This window comes from Schistocerca gregaria, chromosome 4 (assembly GCF_023897955.1).
Source record: "Schistocerca gregaria isolate iqSchGreg1 chromosome 4, iqSchGreg1.2, whole genome shotgun sequence".
Taxonomy (NCBI): Eukaryota; Metazoa; Arthropoda; class Insecta; order Orthoptera; family Acrididae; genus Schistocerca; species Schistocerca gregaria.
In genome coordinates, this window is record NC_064923.1 from 70,634,805 (window position 1) to 70,654,594 (window position 19,790).

Here is a 19,790-nt window from a genome sequence, read left to right on the forward strand (position 1 = left end):
GGATCACATGACTAGTATCAAGTTACATTATGACCTTAAATATAACTCGCACAGTTGCCTGAGTGATTCCCCTGGGTGACGTTGATCAAACCCTGTTGGTTGGCCTGCGTTAGGGTTTGGGGTGACCTTGAATACAAATCGGCTATGTGCCTGGATGTCATATTCTCATCCATGCTCACTATATTTTTGAAATCCACAGTGATACGCTTCTTCTGTCAAAACTTCAAGTTAACTTGATGAATGGAGTAGCTGTTTTTCTTGTGACAGCAGACATATAATTTTTCTCAAGGCTCAAGTTAGTTATTTCATAGTCTGCTGCTGGCGGAAGAGGAGCACATGACCTGAGCATGCCTCTGCTAATAATGTATGTTGATACTACAGGCACTGGTCGACAACATAGCGTGCGCTCACATTAACAGTCTTCTCTTAACTTTTTCGAAAGGAAACATTGACCATCGTATGCTGTGCAACAGGCCATCACTCCAGGGCATGTCAGTAAGCGGGTTGACGAGGACTGTCTAATTGCTTACTGCCTCAGTGTTATGACTGTTAAGGTCGTGTTTTGGAGAATGACCGTCATTTATTACCAGCATGTCCAGAATTATCCTGGCGTTATTGTCATAAATACCATTTGGCAGAGAGTATAAATCATATGCCACACAGTATATTATTGTTGTGGCAGCTTACAACTAAAAATTACTATACCAATGACTGTTTCTTTTGTGATGGTATCGCAGTGATGATCAGAAGTAGCTGCAATAGTGTGTCCTCCTTGAACTATTAAACAGACACTTACAACATTGCATAATTTCTGTAATCATTGTATACAAACTAAATTGGAGGACACTGGACCTCAACAGTATATTACCATTTCACCCAGTCTGTTTGCTCTCCAATTACTGGTTGGTGCACCAACTGCTCCCATAGTGCTGTTGTGTTAATTCGTCATAGGAGTTCATATGGTTGAGTGCAGCAAATTAACAAATGCACCGTAGGTACATGCATGTGAGGAGAAAGGTCAAGTATGTGAGGGTGGACTTCGATGAGGTCTTTATTCTGGCCATGTAGTACGGTCACAGAATTTTAAGAAGTGGGCATTCGATATGCACAGCACCTTGAAGACACTCCACCCATCTATTGTGACCGGTTAGCTACCCATGATGGCACCCATTGCCGACCTCAAAATCAGCTTCTGCAAAGTTAAACTATCACCGATCTTCTACCAACAGATTTACACTGCCTCAGGATCAGAGGCATCTGCACAGAGAGCAACTCTCGCCAGTAGTGTGAGAGATAGTTGGCACCGAGCCACAAGGGGGGCTGTAGAGCAGAGGGTAGGCCCGCACTGCTAGCCACGCGTTCTAACGCGCTGCTTGCCGAGCGGGAAGGCATGTTGGTCGCCAGAACGATTTCCCCCAGAGGATTAGTGTCGAGGTTCAGTGTGCCGGCCGCCCTGTGGACGGTTTTCAAGGCGGGTTTCCACCTGCCTCGGTGAATGTAGGCTGATTCCCCTTATTCCTCATCAGTTACACTAAATCGTCGATTGGTGTGCAAAAAGCCTCTACATACACGTACACTATAATTACCATTCAAACATCTGGGGTTACACTCACCCGTTATAAGACTTTCCCAGGAGAGGGAGGAGGGGGGGGGGGGGGTTCCACTGTGGGAGCCACAATAACCTTGGGTTCAGTGTCGGTGGTGGTGGTGGGGGGGGGGGGGGGGTGTACTGCTGTGGCCTGTGTGAGGTTGTGAACCACTGAAGGCTACGGTCGGACGAAGCCTCTCCGTTGTTTCTAGGTCCTCGCTTCAAGACACAAGACACATAACACACACAGCAGAGGGTCGACCTTGCTCAGCCACTACTCAAGTTGCACTCGACGGGACACCCTACTCATGTGAAGCTCGTCGAGTCACCTAACTAATGCTTTGCTTCCTCTGGAGTCTAAAAATCACCGACTGGGGAGCAGCTTCGACAACATCTTGCATCCACCTCCAAACACCTGCTCACGTCCTTTCCTCTTTTCTTGCTACAATATGCACACGAAGAAGGACTTCTGACAGAATACTTTCAATGAGCCTGGATAAATGTGCATGGTTTTCATCAGTTACATGTGGGTCAGCACCGATCACTGCAGCTTTCTCCTTCGTGATTCCAGTTCCTGTAAGTCTTCTTTGGCTTTACATTTGAGGATAATGTAATTTAAAATGTTTGCATATGTTCAACTTACACTTGTCGATTAAAAACTGCCATACTGTCTTCCTAAAATGAATTCTACCTTCCTGATATTCGATTTTAATACCCCAAATATTTTATTATTATGCAAACTGTAGATCACTGATGTTTTCATTACTTACTTTTAACCTGAACGTTTCACCAAGTAGCAAGCTCATGAGGCCTGATTTTATCATCCTGTCATTCATACAGTGCCACAAATATCTGTTATCCTCACGCTTTTACTCCAACCTATGCTCATTAATTTACTTCCCCGATCTCTTAAATGGAAAAGAAGCAACAAAACAGATAACAGTTCCTACTTACATGTGATGGTCATTGATCCTTGAATTGAGAGTTCCCTGTGCTGATTTTCATACGAAGTTCAAATCTCTCATGCAGCTGCTGTAGACCAATGTCCTGGTACACGGTTTGTATCTGCCCGGTCACTAAATTTATATGCCGTTAGCTGACCGGCACTTTTCTACGTACTTCATATACAACGAGGTCAATTAGTTACCAGGAACTTTATTGTTTTCCAGTTTACACTGATAATTTACGCAACATAACTCTGTCAATGTTGAACGAAATCTTCTCTTAGGTAAACCATTTACGTGATGAGGTGAAAGACATTCTAATATCAAGGATTTTAATGGAATGACGTTCAAGAGACAACTTGTAGTGATGAATTATGTTACTGCTATTAATGGTTACGTGCAGAATGTACAGTCTTCAAGTCTCCTAAGAGTAGCAAATGAAGGTACTAGTTTAGCCTGAAATATTTTTATTAATAGTGAGGTGAAAGAAGCATTTCCATTCCCATGATTACCATTCCACAATGTACCTAACATCAGATTACACCTCAGCAGGTGCGTATTGTTTAGTAATAATAATAATAATGTTCGTAGCAATAATAATACTTGTGGTTCTATAGTTTGGTGCATAAAATTTTCAATCTGAACTCACTTTGTCGCGATGAATTTCCCTAACTTACCCCAATTATTGTACCACGGACTGAGAGCCTTCTGTATCATTCTAAAGACATATCGTTCTGGTGAATTTTCATATCAGTGAAGGTTTTTGGATGAATGAAATATTCCATGCTCAGATTTGGATTCGGTGCCACGATCTTTTTGTTTCCAGGCATGTGCTTTACCAGTAGATTTCCCGGCTCGATTTGATAATAACGGTTATGTCAGAGCAGAACATACAGGAGCTTATCTTCCATGTTACAATCTAATTTGTAGAATTAAGTACATATGTACATAGATATGAACCCACGAGCGAGACACACCGACATACACACACCCAACACACAATGAATGTTTGTCCTATGTCACCTCACATCATAATTTACATTACATAGAGGCAGATCTCAGACAAGAGGAGACACAGATACTAAAACAGATACATTCCGTTAGCTGATCAAGAGCTAAGACGACGTATGCACACTCAGACACACTAAAACTGCCAATATATAAGCTTAGGACGAAGCGGAGACAACTCACAAAATTTTGAAACGTGTCCTACAGCCGCCTCATGACAGAGTAAAATAGAGATCAGATCCTTACTTACAAAGAAAATATCTCAGTCAATCGCCCAAAACTGGATAAATATTATTTTAAAGTAAAAAGACGGGTCTGTTCTGACGTCTGCCCTGCTCACTTGCCTTTAAAACCCGGCATCTCACTTCGTATGTCAAGGAATCTAAACCGGTGGTTACACAAGACGCTCAGGAAGCAACAGTGTGTAACAGACTGTTATGACCAAGTCATATAAGTGCCACTATACTATTTGGCAGAATGCTAAAGATTCCTTGAAACAAGAAACGTTAACACACACTCGCACTTATAGTCAAATTTCCCAAAACTTAAGTTGCTATGTTGTCGTACATTCTTCCCTTATTCGTCAGTTTGCAACTGTGAATTGATTAAAAAAGAGTTGAATGTAAAAACGTACACGCTTAGTAACGGCAACGAATAGACGTGCCGCACCGTTCCCAGTGCGTACACATTGCAACAGTGCAAAATCGAAAGTCACGATGATTACGTTATTCAGATCTTAACCACAAGATGTTTCCACGTTAGTTTCGTCCAGTACGTCTCAGTGTGACACATCTGCTCTGTCACTGCTCTTCTGCTCTGTTTCAATGGCGTATTCCATTAGATAGTTGAATTCCTGATGTTTTGTTGGTCGTTAAGACGTTTATATTTCTACCATCACCGTGCAAATACACTACTGGTCATTATAATTGCTACACCACGAAGATGACGTGCTACAGACGCGAAATTTAACGGACAGGAAGAAGATGCTGTGATATGCAAATAATTATTTTTTCAGAGCATTCACACAAGGTTGGCGTACCCACCTACAACGTGCTGACATGAGGAAACTTCGATTTCTCATACACAAACAGCAGTTGACTGGCGTTGCCTAGTGAAACGTTGTTTGCAAGTGTGAATTGATTAAAAAAGAGTTGAATGTAAAAACGTACACGCTTAGTAACGGCAACGAATAGACGTGCCGCACCGTTCCCAGTGCGTACACATTGCAACAGTACAAAATCGAAAGTCACGATGATTACGTTATTCAGATCTCGTGTATGGAGGAGAAATGCGTACCATCACGTTTCTCGTTTATCGAGATCCAATGACTGTTAGCAGAATATGGAATCGGTGGGTTCAGGAGGGTAATACGGAACGCCGTGCTGGATCCCAACGGCCTCTATCACTAGCAGTCGACATGACAGGCATCTTATCCGCATGGCTGTAACGGATCGTGCAGCCACGTCTCGATCACTGTGTCAACAGGCGGGGACGTTTCCAAGACAACAATTATCTGCACGAACAGTTCGACGACGTTTGCAGCAGCATGGACTATCAGCTCGGAGTCATGGCTGCGGTTACCCTTGACGCTGCATCACAGACAGCATGGTGCCTGCAATGGTGTACTCAACGACGAACCTGGGTGCACGAATGGCAAAACGTCAGTTTTTCGGATGAATCCGGGTTCTGTTTACAGCATCATGATGGTCGCATCCGTGTTTGTCGACAACGCGCTGAACGCACATTGAAAGTGTGTATTCGTCATCGCCATTCTGGGGTATTACACGGCGTGATGGTTCGGGGTGCCATTGGTTACACGTCTCGGTCACTTCTTCTTCGCACTGACGGCACTTTGAACATTGGACGTTACATTTCAGATGTGTTACAACCCATGGCTTTACCCTTCATTCGATCCCTGCGAAACGCTACATTTCAGCAGGATAATGCATGACCGCATGTTGCAGGTCCCGTATGGGCCTTTCTGGATACAGAAAATGTTCGACTGCTGCCCTGGCCAGCACATTCTCCAGAACTATCACCAATTGAAAACGTCTGGCCAATGGTGGCCAAGCAACTGCCTCGTCACAATACGTCTTGATGAACTGTGGTATCGTGTTGAAACTGCATGGGCGGCTGTACCTGTACACGCCATCCAAGCACTGTTTGACTCAATGTCCAGGCGTATCAAGGCCATTATTGCGGCCAGATGTGGTTGTTCTGGGTAGTAATTTCTGAGGATCTATGCACCAAAACTGCGTGAAAATGTAATCACATGTCCGTTCTAGTATAATATATTTGTCCTATGAATATCCGTTTATCATCTTCATTTCTTCTTGGTGTAGCAATTTTAATGGCCAGTAGTGTACTTTGGTGTGGAAAGATGGACCTTTCTCAACATGCCCACTTTTCTTTTCATAATTACAACCAATTTCTGAGAAGCAGCATAAACTCGATCACTCATTTTTACACACTGTTCAACAGTACTTTTTTCTGTTGGGCTGGCTGCATGAGCCTTCTCACTCTCGGTACAACGATACTGCTGGCAGTCTTAAGCATGCATCTCGGTCCCACGAGAATTACACAACTAGAGGTCTACCCAGACAGATCTGCCATTATCTGGTTAACTCCGAGAAGGGGTTTATTCATATGGCTCATGAAGCGTGCGTACACGCCCCCATTCTACCACAGATTTCGCAATACGCTCCCCGATTAATGTGGGGAAAAATCATCCATTCAAATGTGTCTCATACTAATGTCATTAGCTAATTTTAGGAACCTGAATTTGTGCAGCACTGTTTCTTGTCGTAAAAAAAAGAGACTACTTAATTCAAACGCAGTCTATAACATTCCGCCATATTATGTGATTCTCCAAATGACAAATAACTGAAAGTGTGTGGTTGTCTAACTTAGGTACATGTGTTGGGAGCCTTGTTTCTCAGACTGTATAACAATCATCTGAAAGATGATATCAGTAATAACCACAGAGGTTTTGTAGGTAGGTATAGTGATGTCTAAAAAAGCTGTGTGTGAAAAAAAAAACTGCACAAATATCAAACGAAGTGTCTATAGGATTTCATTGTAGTGCTATGATTGGCGACTTTCTTCATAACCAGAAAATGTAATTTCAGAAATCACCTAGTAGCATTAAAATATAATTTTGACAGTATTAATGACAATTTGTATACACTTCACCGTACTGGGAAGTCAAGGAATAAATTTCACGTACTTACGATTTAAGGCATATCTAAACAAAGCAAGACTATTTCCATTATTAGGAAGACTGTCTCCATTTTCAACAACCTTCTTTGAAATTGCTACCCAACAGATATGTATCTGTACATGGTAATGAGTATTGTTTATATTTATAGACTTATGAGTGTTTTCTTGTTTTACTGTTTCGTTCCTTCCCGCCCGTTTCTTCTTGTTGTTGTGTCTTGCTTCTGTGACGCGGTAGCTCCAAATTCCCTTTCCTCCTACTAGATTTATAGATCCATCGATGAAATCGTATTCGTTCCTTCAGTGCGTTTATGGTTCTCCTCTCTAAACTACTGGGGCTGATTCATGCTGAAAAAGTTCTTATCATTCTCTCTGTTTATTGACCATCTGTTACATCCATAGCCGGCCGGTGTGGCCGTGCGGTTCTAGGCGCTACAGTCTGGAACCGCGTGACCGCTACGGTCGCAGGTTCGAATCCTGCCTCGGGCATGGATGTGTGTGATGTCCTTAGGTTAGTTAGGTTTAAGTAGTTCTAAGTTCTAGGGGAGTTATGTCCACAGATGTTAAGTCCCATAGTGCTCAGAGCCATTTGAACCATTTGTTACATCCATACCGTATGTCCTAAAAATTTTTCGCAGATAGATTGACTTGTATAATCGGTCTCCTCTGCTTTCTTCTGTGATCTAGATGTTTATCACAGATGACCAGTGTAAGAAGTCATCTGGAGAATATGATGTATCATTAAGACCCTCTCTCACGGTTTTTAGAAAAATGTAATCGCGTCTTACTGACTGTACTTTATTCCTGGAGCGTTTTCATTCTTGTTCGAGTCGTACTTTAAATGTTCTGTAATTGATGTAGCTGTTTTTTAAAGTCCTTACTTGGTCCTCCTTATTCTGTTATTACTATCGTATTACCTCCTACAAACAGATCAATATGTGTTACTTTACGCATAATGGTATGATTACAGCCTCATTCATTCTGCAGTCCAATGAGCATGCTGCTTCTGCTTCACTTAACGTACATAGAAGGACCAATGTATGAGAACTGGAGGCTCCGTTTAGGATGAAGTGAAACATTTAGAACACCGTAATATAAGGAAATTTTATTTATATGTATTAGGCACAGAGTATAATAGTGTCAAAGAAATAAAAGAATTAACAGTGTTCATCTGTTGTCAATATACATTTACATCTGTTAATCTGCAGTCACATCCCAAACTGTTGACAAAATCAACTACGTACCAAGAGATGTATTAGTAGGAGGAGATGCCAGCAGTTACTGAGGAGCACTATAGGTCTCCTTCCATTTAAACACTACTGTGGCAATATGAGCACTGGATACATGTATGGCTAATGTTGGAAGTTACGTAAACACGACGACCCACTTTAGTGTGTACATGAATACAACAGTAATTCGCTTCATCAGATTATGACGATGTGTATTCCATGGTGGCCGATACAGCTTAATTAAAAAGTAAATTTTATCTGTCTGAAGATGTCGTCAGTCAGCTGAAACTAGTAATGAATAAAAGTGTTTTACAGATCTTGACATTGGGTTTGAATTCACATATTTTACTTCAAGTCTCCTTTCATTCCTAGAGACACCTAAAAACAAGGGTATATTGTTGGAGAAATGGAAGACGCACAAAAAACCTACTTCCCACACCAAGGATGAAATGGGTGTCTTCAAAGTTGGCTCATAGCCTACAATATTCTTCTCGTTCAGAATGTAAATGCTAGAACAGCTGCAGTGATATCTCTTGTTGCCACAATCAGACAATTGCATGCCGACTGTGACATAAATTCTTCCAAAGAACTAACACATGCCTGAAAAGTTGCCTCCATAGTTATTACTAAATTGCATGTATCTGAGTTCCTCGTGATATAGACAGCGCACATCTCTGCCGAAGCTGAACATTGAGTTTATCATTTTAACTATTGTTTCTGCCACAAGGTAATGTATTTTGTACACTGTTCAAAGTTTAACAACTATTGTTAGGCAAATACCATGAATATTAACGACAACATACAAGACTGACATACTCAGATTCTGGCATTGTAATTGGTTCAGCTCAGGACACACTACTTTAGTCTGGTGACAGGATCAGAAATGGGTTTAGAGTTCTCAGCAAATTTCACATGTGCATTTTGACACAATCATTATGTACTAGCCTCTGTTCAGTTGTAAAGTACACATATTCCACTGACATGTAAACAATCATATAGTTGACAGCACATGTCAGCTATTTTGCTTTCATAACTGTGGCTTAAGGAATGGACAGTTCTTTCTGCCAAGCAACATTCAAAAGTAGAACGATAAAAGAAAATACAGATGGCAGAGGGTCGAGGGCGAAGGAGTAAGTAACTGTGATATTTTCCTTATTGTGTAGATAAAAATATTTCATGTCAACCTGGATTCTCAATGGACTGCATACAACAAGTGAGTTTTACATGTACATGGTCAGTGCAATGAGTCTACTTTGTACTGGATCGGATACTTTAGAGACAGAAATGGTTGTCGGATTCATTTGGTGCACCGAATGTGAGTAACAAAGTGGAGTAGGTGGTAACGATGGACACATACGTGGTTACGACGCTCAGTCGCAGTGGCAGGACGCCCAGCAATGATTGCGCTGGCGTCGCGGATCTCACCTGCAGGTGCAGCAGCTGCAGCTCATGGCGGGCACTGTGGGGGCTGCTCTGCGACAGCAGCTGTGACGTCAGCCTAACGGTCTTGCTCGACTCGGTTGCCAGCAAGTGCGTAGGCAACAGAATAAGTAGTAGCGACGTGCAGCGGTCTTGCCGCCACCAGCAGCTGTACAGTTGTATCCGGCACTGGGCTCCCATGCAGACTCATCTGGAGACCTGGGACGATAATTAGCTCCAATCACACCGCTGGCGTCAGCTGACAAATAGCAAAATACAACAGTACACTTAAAAGAAAATTGTAACTGGAAATGTAGTTACAAACACAACGCATCAACGTATGTATTATAATGCCTGGTTAAGTATCTATTTCAAGAACAGTTTAAAATATAATTTATTCGTTGTTTTGTTGTTGTTGTGGTCTTCAGTCCTGAGACTGGTTCGATGCAGCTCTCCATGCTACTCTGTCCTGTGCAAAGCTTCTTCATATCTCAGTACCTACTGCAACCTACATCCTTCTGAATCCGCAAAGCGTATACAACTCTTGGCTTCCCTCTACGATTTTTCCCCTCCCTAAAATTCTAAATTGGTGATCCCTTGATGCCTCAGAAAGTATCCTACCAACCGATCCCTTCTTCTAGTAAGTTGTGCCACAAACTCCTCTTCTCCCCAATGCTATTCAATACCTCCTCATTAGTTATGTGATCTACTCATCTAATCTGCAGCATTCTTCTGTAGCACCTCATTTCGAAAGCTTCTGTTCTCTCCTTGTTCAAACTATTTATCGTCCATGTTTCACTTCCATACATGGCTACACTCCATACATATACTTTCAGAATTGACTTCGTGACACTTAAATCTATACTCGATGTTAACAAATTTCTCTTCATCAGAAACTCTTTCCTTGCCATTGCCAGTCTACATTTTATATCCTCTCTACTTCGACGAACATCAGTTATTTCGTTCCCCAAATGGCGAAACTCCTTTACTACTTTAAGTGTCTCATTTCCTAATCTAATTCCCTCAGCATCACCCGACTTGATTCGACTACATTCCATTATCCTCGTTTAGCTTTTGTTGATTTTCATCTTATATCCTCCTTTCAAGACACTGTCCAATCCGTTCAACTGCTCTTCCAAGTCCTTTGCTGTGTCTGACAGAATTACAATGTCATAGGCGAACCTCAAAGTTTTGATTTCTTCTTCATGGATTTCAATATCTACTCCGATTTTTTCTTTTGTTTCCTTAACTGCTTGCTCAATATACAGATTGAATAACATCGGGGAGAGGCTACAACCCTGTCTCACTCGATTCCCAACCACTGCTTCCGTTTCATGTCCCTCGACTCTTATAACTGCCATCTGGTTTCTGTACAAATTGTAAATAGCCTTTCGCTCCCTGTATGTTACCCCATCCACCTTCAGAATTTTAAAGAGATATTCTTGTATTCGGTCATTTATTGGTGTTTGTAATATGTGTCTATCTAATGCCGTTGATGTGTGTTGCGTTCAACAATTTATTTTGTAAGAAATAAGGAAGTATTATTTATGTTCTGTTGATGGGAGGGAGCTAAGAATTCGGCATAGTCGATAATTTTGAAGATTGAGGGACGTCGGTAAGCAGGAAACATTAAAGATAGCTAAAGGGAAGTTTTTCTTTGAGGTGGGTGGAGGAAGTCATCATCAGTCATACTCAGTTATTTGTTGGACATTTTTGTCCTACATGTTTTCTTAACCCTACATCTCCTTCAAGTAACACTAAAATTTTCCTTGACGTTGAGACACAAGTCTCTTCTTCTTTTAAATGTTTCCCACATGCTCCTCCCCTTTGAAGTTCGTTCGGGAACCCCCTCATTTCTTATCCTATCAATTGATCTTATCTTAAAAATCCTCCCATAGCACCCTATTACAATGATCTTATTGTCCTGTGTTCCAGTAACTCACGGACTACGATTCGCTTTCTATCATCTCTGGCTATTGAAGGCATAATCTTATTGTTAAATTTTACACCAGAGCTGAGCGAGCCTATAACACCAGACGTATGACTTCAGAAGCTGGGATGAGGCAACTACTACAGCTACTGCTACCATTATGTAGCGCATGTGGGAAATGGTGTCACTAGAAACTAACTGCGTTCCTACTGGCTGCTGTAATGAAATATTTTAGTAATTCTGAAGGAATTTTACTTTCTGCTCTATAAGAGTGCAAGTCTTCCAAAGTTCTTGTAAACTTTGTACGGAAGTTTAAAATATTTTCATATTCCATTTTGGAAGTGGTAGCATTTACTGTGTTTGTGCTGTATTCTTTTCCTTAAAGTAGAAAAATTTCTCTGGGAAGGAAAGATTTCCTCCAATGTGAAAAAATGTTCCAATTCAGAACTTGGTCATACAGCTGGGAACTAATATTCGCTTCAGATTTGTATCTGTTGCAATCGAGAAAATCATGTCAGTGCTGTACGTATTAGTCTATGCATTACACTATTACTCTACCACACACCAATAATCTATAAGTGAAATCAAACAAGCAAGAAATATTATCATCACCCAGACAGAAAATATAGTAAACATTTTGGATTAGAAAGTAGTGGTAAGTAACATTAATTTCCTTTTCAAAGACTGAGAAAATGATTAAGATATCAAAGCTAATTAGTTCATTTTCAAGTATCATACATGCCATATGCCAAATGCCCTTCTTCTGTTTCAAGGTAAGCGATGGTGCACAACATACCAAATATGAAAACTTTCCATATGTTATATGAATAATTCTAATAACATATGATACCTTATGTACCATGAAATTTTCTATGTGAGAAATGAACAATGTATTACAAATAGCTTTAAAATATTATATTATAATTAAATTTGTAGAACATGAAGGATGTGCAAATGTTGTGCAGATCATAACCTCATGTATAACAACAAAAAAATTTCATTCTACCATCGGTCAGTAGATGAAACACCAACCAGGAAACGCCATGTGTTACAATATCCTCCAGGTATAACATTCTCCCATTCTGTGATTACAAACTGGAGCCACGATAACTGCAGTACTTTGTCCAGCTACAATTTGGTGACTATTATGATAGTGTAATTTTTAAAGGACCTTAAAAGTGTTTTTCCTACAGTTTAACATAAAATTATACAAGGTACATTGCCAATCATTAGTTGCACACTTTATTGTAATTGTTAGCTGTTCAAATAATGCATTTTTGAGGTCAAATAACGTATTAAAATTGTTTATTCGATCGATTGCACCAGTAGCATATTTATATGCAACGGGAATTGCATGGCGACGACTGTGAACGTCGTGCACAGTTCTGGCACTGGACACACGACAAATTACGGGACGATGGCAGATTTTTTGCATGCATTCTGTTTAGCGACGAAGCGTCACGAACAGAGGTAACGTAACCCGGCATAATATGCACTATCGGGCAACGGAAAATTCGAGATAGCTGCGACAAGTGGAACATCAGCGACCTAGGCGGCTTAATGTGTGGTGCGGCATTATGGGAGGAAGTATAATTGGCCCCATCTTCTCGATGGCAATCTAACTGATGCAATGTATGCTGATTTCCTACGTAATGTTCTACTTATGTTACTACAAGACGTTTCACTGCATGACAGAATGTACTTCCAACATGATGAACGTCCGGCACATAGCTCGCGTGCGTTTGATCGGTATTGAATAGCATATTTCATGACAGGTGGATTTGTCGTCGAAGCACCATACCATGGCCCTCACGTTCACCGGATCTGACGTCCCCGGATTTCTTTCTGTGGGGAGAGTTGAAGGATATTTGCTATCGTGATCCACCGTCAACGCCTGACAAACATGCGTCAGCGCATTGTCAATGCATGTGCGAACATGGCGGAAGGCGAACTACTCGCTGTTGAGAGGAATGTCGCTACACATATTGCCAAATGCACTGAGGTTGACGGACATCATTTTGAGCATTTATTGCATTAATGTGGTATTTACAGGTAATCACGCTGTAACAATATGCGTTCCCAGAAATGATAAGTTCTCAAAGGTACATGTATCACATTGGAACAACCGAAATAAAATTTTCAAACGCACCTACGTTCCGAATTTTAATTTAAAAAACGTACCTGTTATCAACTGTTCATGTAATATTGTGAGCCATATGTTTGTGACTATTGCATCGCCATCAATCACAAAGAGAAAAAAGTGGTCCAACTAAAACATTCATATTTCTCTACGTACTACACGAATATGTAATAAAAAATGGGGGTTCCTATTATGAAAAAAACGCAGTTGATATCTGTTTGACCTATTGCAGCGCCGTTTAGCGGGCCAACTATAGCGCCATCTTGTTTCGTTTGACGCTTATTTCGTGGTATATTTGGTCCGGTCACGATCAATGGACCACCCTATATATGTACTTGGAGCTACATCAAACATTCTGAATCCTAAAGCTCAGAATAAATCACCGTAGCTATCATGTGAAAAATTTCTGTGAGCAGTACCTGCGTCTCTATGAATAAGGAGGAACCGCAAGGCAATCATGCTGAGATACTAGCTGTTACTCACAGCTTTGCTAGCAAATCAGTAGCTATGTTATGATAATGATGGTGAATAAGTAAGCTAGTGTATGTGCAATATCATCAACTGCCCTCAATTTTCAGCTTGTTCAGGTAAGAACTGCTCATGATGGTACAGTGGTGCACAGTACTCTCCCCACTCCCAAGTTGTCTCAACATATGATGTGTTGGCGTGTACAGGTGAAGACGATTCTGGTTTGCTTGCCGATATAATCATATGTAAGAATTATATTATCCAAGCGAAGCATGCCATTTTCTTCGCGTTCGACGGCCTCGAAACAAAATCTTCTGTGTCCATTAGAGCATTAAAAACGAATGCTGTGATCGCACTGGTCAGCGCAGTCATTATGATAACGAAATTGACAACAATACATTAACTATAAACTTATTTTCTACATCTCTCTTGTACAGTAATGTAATCTGTGAGCAACCTGAAGGGCTTCCCGAGTCTCCTCTACAAACACAATCTTAAATCAAGTATTTACAATGATTGTAGAACCTCAACGCTAAACTCTACCTGTTGGCTTTTCCTTGCATTCTTCTACCAGAAATTGTTCTCTTTCTTATTTTCCATTTCTTCCTTTTCTTCCTATGAATTCCACACTCCCATCACGATATCTTCATTAACTATTTGAACAATTTCCTTTATCTCATGACATATCCTTTCAACGATTTCATCATCTATGGATTTAGTCTTCTACCATACTAGGTGTTGGCTTCGTGTTTGTCATGGCTGCGTTAATTTGTTCGCAATTCTGACCACTACAGTTTTCCTGCGTTAATATTTTGTTATTCCTTATTAAATCTACTGCTAAATTAGCTCTGTTTGATTTTCAGTTTACAAACGTGTTCTTTCTACCATCGCACTTCACTAATTTCTATTATATAAAACTTGAACCTATCCCTTTCTCTTTTAAAACACTCTTACGTATCTCCGATGTTAAAGTGTTTAGTATTTTATTCTCTGTTGACTGATGCCAACATCCTCCTGAGTAGTCCCTATTATGAGGACTGAATGGAGGAAACTGCTACCTCTGGGATATTTTACCCAAAGTGTTGCCATCATCATTATGCTATACAGAAGATATTCTTACTCTGAGAAAAAATGACGGCTGTAGTTTCTCCTAGTTTAAACTCTTTGCAATTCCAATGTAGTAAACCCATGTTGGCCATTGACTGAAGGAAACATGAGTGAGTCACCCAGATTTGCACATGCCTCTCTGATGAAAGGGTACGAACATTGGAACTACAAAACACTGCCCTTATATTTCCATGTGGACTGCAGAACGCACTGTACATCAAATGTGGATGAGCATTTCATACCAATACAATAACGGCTTTCAAGGCTGGTGTTTACGGCAGTTAAGACTTCTGTGCTGAGAGAATGTGGAAGATGTATAGAACTACTCATTGGCTTTGGGTCGATCTCAAGAAAGGTATTTAAAGCTGCTAGTTTATCTCTTCAGTTGTCTACCACAGATAAGAGGAAACATCAGTAAACAGTTTTCTGCATCGTCACAGCCTCACAGTCTGGATTTTTTAACGAAAGGATATTCCTAGCAGCACTACCGATTTTCAGTTCTACTCAATATGTATATCGATCTACGAGAAAATGGGTGTGTATATAACTGCAAATGTGATAAAATCTCTATTTTCTTCTTCTTATGACTGCTGTGCCATATTTCCGACTTTATTATGGCCACACGACCGGAATTAACAGACTTTGAGCGCGGAATTGTGGTTGGAGCTAGACGCATGAGGCATTCCATTTCCGAAATCTCTAGGAAGTTCTGTTTCCGTAGACCCACAGTGTCAAGAGTGTGATGATAATATAAATTAACTCCCACCACAGACACAGTAATGACCGACGACCTTCACTGAATGATGGAGAGGAGCAGTGCTTGTGTAGAGTTGTCAGTGCTAACAGACAAGCAACACTGCCTGAAACAACCACAGAAATCAATGTGGGGCGTACAACGTCAGGACACCGAAATTTGGCGTCAGAGGGCTATGGCTGCAGACAACCGGCGGGAGTGCCTTTGCTAACAGCTCGGTACCGCCTGCAGCGCCTTTTCTGGGCTAGTCGCCATTTCAATTGGACCCTAGACGACTGGAAAACCAAGATCTGGTCAAATAAATCCTGATTTCATTTGATAAGTGCTGATGGTAGGGTTCGAGTATGGTTCCGAGCCCATGAACCCATGGACACAAGTTTACAACAAGGTATTGTGGAAGTTGGTGATGGCTCCATAATGGTATCTGCTCTGTTTACGTGGAATGAAATGAGTCCTTTGGTACAACTGAACCGAACACTGACTGTAAATGGTTATGTGCAGCTACTTGGACACCATTTGCACCCATTCATGTACTTCATGTTCACAAAAAAACTATCTCATCTCACATGACCGTAAATTTTTCGTGACTGGTTTGAAGAACATTGAGACATCTGGAGTGAATGCTTTGGCCAGAGAAATCACCCGACATTAATCCCATCGAACGTTTATGGGGCACAGTGGAGAGATCGGTTCATATACAACATCCTGCGCAGCTAAACCTTCACAATTATAGACGGCTATAAAGACAGCATGGCTCATTATTTCTCCAATGGCTTCCAACGACTTGTTGAGTCAGTGCCATGTCAGGTTGCGACACTACTATGGTCAAAAGGTCTGACACGATGTTAGGAGTTATCCAATGACTTTTGTCATAGCAGAGTAGTCTGGCTGTAGTGCTCTGTTTGACGCAGACTGTTTAGCTAGAAGGAAGATTAGACTTATTTTATTATAATCAGCATATATAGTTTCCATATTTTAATGCTGGTCATAGCAAGATACCTGCACAAACTTAAGATCATTAACGGAGCTTGAAGAGAGTAATAACTAACACACTCGTAACGTGCGCAAATGAATATTTGAGCAGCTGCAGCTTGGACGAGACGTGCAACATTTGGAATGCTTTCTGAGGTGGATAATATGTCATGAAACCTAACACTCAGGTACGGTAGTGTGTCACACATTCCTGTAGTCACAACAGAATCTGTCACATATTGCGCTAAAATGAGGCTAAGACTATTATAGAAACCAATCAAGAAGGCCAAACAGTGCCTCAGATCGAGAAGCAAAGGAAAAGGGAAGACATTTTCACAATTTTGGAAACGTAACTTGTAAGTTACGGCTTTTTAGAGCCCTCGCCTATCGAGCTGAGTTTTTTTGTTGGAATCTATATTTAAATAATTTCATTTTACCCTATAGAATCTGAAACAAGTAAATCATTAACCACGAAATCAATGATACATGCATTCGTCTCGCTACGAAATTAATTAAAGATCTCAATCAAGTCAGTCTGTTACCAAGGTGACAAAAATCATGCGATCGTCCTAATATAGCGTCGAACCTCCTTTTTGCAGGTGTACCGTAGTAACTCGAGGTTGCATAGACTCAACGATTAGTTGGAAGTCCCCTGCAGAAATACTGAGACATGCTCCCTCTATAACCATCAGTAATTGCAGATTGTGGATGATGCAGGATTTTGTACATGAGCTAATCTCTAGATGATGTGCCGTAATTGCTGAAAGTGATTAATATCTTAGGATCTGAGTGGCCAAACCATTCGCTGGAACTGTCAACAAAGTTCTTCATACTATTAGTCAACAATTGTGACCCAGAGACATAGCGCACTGTCATCCACAAAAAGTCCGTCATTTTTTGGAAATATGGCGTCCATGAATGACTGCAAAATCTCTCCAAGCAGCTTAACATCCAGAGGACGTAGTCAATTCAATGTAAACACATTGCACACCATGATGGAGCCACATCTAGGTTGTACAGTGAATTGTTGAGAACTTGGTTGCATGACATTGAGGGATGTACACCGCACCCGAACCTACCCAAGGTTATTACAAACTGAAATAAGGAATCATCTGAGCAGACCACAGTTTTCCAGCCGTCTAGTGTACAATCGATATGGCCACGAGATCAAGATATTCTCGGCAAGCGAAGCCGTGTTGCTACCACGGGAAACGGCGTTGATCATCTGTTGTCATAGTCCATTAATGCCAGACTTCGTCGTACTGTCTTAATAGATACATTCGTAGGGCGCCCCATATTGATTTCTGTTGTTATTTCACGCAGTGTTGCTTGTGTCCCAGCACTGGCCACTCTACGTAAATGCTGCTACAGGTCGTTATGTAAAGGCGGTAGGCCACTGCATTGTCCATGGTGAGAAATAATGTCTGAAATATGCTATTCTCGGCACACTCTTGACACTATAAATCTCGGAATATTGAATTCCCTAACGATTTCCAAAATGGAATGTCCCATGTGTCCAGCACCAACTACCATTCAAATTGCTGCTGCTACAGTCCGTTATGTAAAGGCGGTCGACCACTGCACTAACCATGGTGAGAAATAATCCTCAAGGTATCGTTATAACATTGACACACATCAATCAAATAATGCCTTGGCTGACTAGGAGAGTGGGTATGGAAATATAATTCAAGTGGATACTTATCGGGGTCAAACGTTTACATTGGTGGCAGTTACCCATGTTTGGGATAGATTAGTTCTTAGAGACACAAAACACTACAGAAGGAAACACATGTGCATTTATTCCCAAAACAAGTCTTCAGAATGAAGACAGAAATGACTGAAATCGTTACAAATGATTCATCTTTTGCTACAGTTCGCTTTGATGTTGTGGCTGGATCTCATCATACTCACATCTGAACGTTACGGCTGTAGTCGCTGCACAATTGATCACTGGCGCGGTACCAACAACTCCTCCCATCTCTGTCAGCATCTACATTCAACTCAGCCAGATCAAAGTCTCTTTTCCTGACTGCACCTTGTTACCCTCCATAACAGAAGATCTTCTGTGACACTGGACGTTAACCAGAGCTAATCCCATGGACACACAGCTCGTTAAGAACACATTGTGTTGTTTGACGCATCCTGAAGATGTAACCTGCCCTGTCTGCCTTCAAACACTTGACAGTATTGTGCTTTTTTTTCGTTACTCCTGTTCCACAAAACACAGCTTTGTCTAACATTGTACTGGTCTTGCGTTCCCTATAACAGAGACTGCTAGTAGCAATTCTGTGAATAGGACTGATTGTTGATTCCCAGCAGTTTTATGGTCCCATGGCGCATCTCGTGTCCTCAGTGAACTTTCAAAGCAGCTTCTAATATATCGATTAATGCAATTTAACATCGAAAGTATAATGTATGTTGTTACATGTTGGCAGTAACTACAGAAGGCGGCAGATCCTTTCGATCTGGCGTTCTTCCTCTTTATTATGTTTTATGGCCTTTGATATTGTTAGAGAAGTTTGATATTGGTTGTAAGACTGAATTCAGTTGTAGCTAGAGGAATATGGTCGCTTGAGGTGGATGAGGTAATACATATTCTTTTTCATTAGGCTGAGAATGCTGAACAGGGAAGGTTCAGAGAATAGGCTTGCAAGTATGTGAAGGCTAACTGTTCAGCGCTTTGACTCGGCAGTGGCTGTCAAAGTGGATGGTGCCTCAGCCATAGGGAGTCAATGGACGCACAGTAGTGGAGAGCCAGCACCAAGGTCCTGCTTGTATTGTTCCTGTGGGCATGGGAAAAATGCACAACTTCTTTCACAAAAGCAGTATAGGAATGTAAGGGAGACAGTTCTTCCTGGGTGAGGCGAGGTGCAGTTGACATTTCAGCAGGGTCCTTCAGATTGTCTCCTGTTGCTGGTAAACCTGGTATTTCCTTGTTGGTGAAAACAGTTCTCGAAACACTGCTGGTGGCCGGAGACTGGATAGCCGAGAAGGCTGTGGTATTTCTTGGAGGAG